Below are 2,500 nucleotides of genomic sequence, written 5' to 3' on the forward strand. Positions count from 1 at the left end.
CCTGTGTATCGCTTCATGTTAAACACCTTGCAAGTCTTGCTGACTTTCCACATGCTCCTGCTGTACACTGTAATGTGGATGGCAGCAGGACGTACATGCCGCCCCCCCCCCACCCCTCCCCACGTCCCCACGTCCCCACCTTGCCCCCTGCCTTCGCAAGCTGGTTGGTGACAAGTTTGCATGTTCAATGCCCTTCGCATGCGACGTACGCAGGCTACGTTGTGGTGCGGCCTGTGTCAACTGTCCGCTGATGTCGTACGCGTGAACCACAATCTGTACTGCACATTCGTCCTTATGTACTGAATGATACATCGTGGCACATGTGTGACCGTACAACGACTGCGCCCAAAAACGGCGGACCATACAGTGCAAATATTGTGCACGCAGCTACGTGTCGTCTCCCTATGAGAGCTGGATTGCAGTGTGGTACGCCATAGAGACGTGTGGGAGGAACGGACGCCGTGGATGGCGATCAGCATGAGCTGTCTGTTGATGTATTCGGACCTAGTCGTCTCTCCTCACACACCGTGATGGCATGGTGCACCGCGTTCCATATCTGCGACATGCTACAGAGGCCGGTTGACAGTCGTTCGAGCAATGGACATCGCATACGTACGGGGGCCACCTTCCACGTATTGTCTAGGCGTGCACATTTTGTTGCGTGTATGTGGGCAGACGTAGTGTGGCGTGACACCTGACACAGGCATGCAATAATCGTTGAAGTTGCAAATGGCGATGGACGCCTGCGTTTTCTGGTGAAGTTACGCAAATGAAGAAATGGTAACCTGTTGTGGTGCGGTTGTTCTCGCTAGGGGTGAATCGGTGATGGCGACGATAGGTTGAGGTACTAACCGGTTGTTCCAGCGATACCCACCATGCCGACGAAACTGAACGGCATCTGGGTGTGAAGCGATACGCGGCGGTGGCTGGGTGGGACCGTCCCCGGCCGGTGAGGGGGCGCCTCCCGGCGTGCTGGCCGCGCGGTGCGTGGGCGCACGCGCTACAGCCGGCTGGTGGGGGCGGCCAGTGGCAGGCGCGCCGGCCGACGGACGCGGCAGGCGTCGCAGCTGCGCGCCGGCGCACCCTGCGCGCGGCGCCGTGCGGCCAAAGTAGGTCCTCGCGGGCCCGGTGCGAAGCGCGGTGGACATCTTCAGTGTGCTGGTCCGATTGAGGACTGTGTGCGTTGAGGATGCGCCGCCGCCCGGCGCTCGGCGCCGCGACGCCGTCTGCTGCTCGGTCGCCCCAGCGGTTCTCGCTGGTGGTTTGTATCGCAGCTGTGCGGATGTGTTGGCGCGTGCGCTGTGCTGGGAGAGTTCGCTTCGGCACCCAAGTGGGGCTTTTGTCCTTCTGTGGCGCTGGCGTTGGAGCTGCCGGTCACCGTAGGTGGCGCGTGTTGTCTCCCGCCGGCAATGCCACGACAGCACGCTCCCGGGCCTCTGTCGGCAGCGGCAAGCTCAGTTGGGAGCACGGGTGGTCGCACCGAAAGCGTCTACTCGCCTAACTCCGGGCGATTGCGCCTCTCTCGAACCCGACCAAGTACTTGGGACGGCGCTGCGCGCCGCCGGGACCTGAGAGGGTTTCGAGGTGTATTGTGCAGGGGAGCTCAGCCTCCTCCTGTTTGCAGAATGATTGAGCGGACGCTTGCGTGTTCGCGCGGGCCCCCGGGACACACTCCCGGGCGGCCGGCTGCTCAGCTCTAGTTGACGCAGCTCCCTGGTTGATCCTGCCAGTAGTCATATGCTTGTCTCAAAGATTAAGCCATGCATGTCTCAGTACAAGCCGCATTAAGGTGAAACCGCGAATGGCTCATTAAATCAGTTATGGTTCCTTAGATCGTACCCACGTTACTTGGATAACTGTGGTAATTCTAGAGCTAATACATGCAAACAGAGTCCCGACCAGAGATGGAAGGGACGCTTTTATTAGATCAAAACCAATCGGTCGGCTCGTCCGGTCCGTTTGCCTTGGTGACTCTGAATAACTTTGGGCTGATCGCACGGTCCTCGTACCGGCGACGCATCTTTCAAATGTCTGCCTTATCAACTGTCGATGGTAGGTTCTGCGCCTACCATGGTTGTAACGGGTAACGGGGAATCAGGGTTCGATTCCGGAGAGGGAGCCTGAGAAACGGCTACCACATCCAAGGAAGGCAGCAGGCGCGCAAATTACCCACTCCCGGCACGGGGAGGTAGTGACGAAAAATAACGATACGGGACTCATCCGAGGCCCCGTAATCGGAATGAGTACACTTTAAATCCTTTAACGAGTATCTATTGGAGGGCAAGTCTGGTGCCAGCAGCCGCGGTAATTCCAGCTCCAATAGCGTATATTAAAGTTGTTGCGGTTAAAAAGCTCGTAGTTGGCTTTGTGTCCCACGCTGTTGGTTCACCGCCCGTCGGTGTTTAACTGGCATGTATCGTGGGACGTCCTGCCGGTGGGGCGAGCTGAAGGCGTGCGACCGCCCCGTGCGTGCTCGTGCGTCCCGAGGCGGACCCCGTTG

General features: G+C 58.9%; 1 non-coding gene across 1 annotated transcript in view; it reads left to right on the forward strand.

Moving 5' to 3' along the window:
• Positions 1-1,710: 1,710 nt before the first annotated feature.
• The window catches only part of LOC124772899, a 1,909-nt gene continuing 1,119 nt past the window's right edge, over positions 1,711-2,500 (forward strand). The window contains exon 1 of the ribosomal RNA XR_007014354.1: positions 1,711-2,500. This exon is cut by the window's right edge and continues 1,119 nt beyond it. This is a non-coding gene — a ribosomal RNA (small subunit ribosomal RNA).

This window comes from Schistocerca piceifrons, unplaced genomic scaffold, assembly GCF_021461385.2.
Source record: "Schistocerca piceifrons isolate TAMUIC-IGC-003096 unplaced genomic scaffold, iqSchPice1.1 HiC_scaffold_943, whole genome shotgun sequence".
NCBI lineage: Eukaryota > Metazoa > Arthropoda > Insecta > Orthoptera > Acrididae > Schistocerca > Schistocerca piceifrons.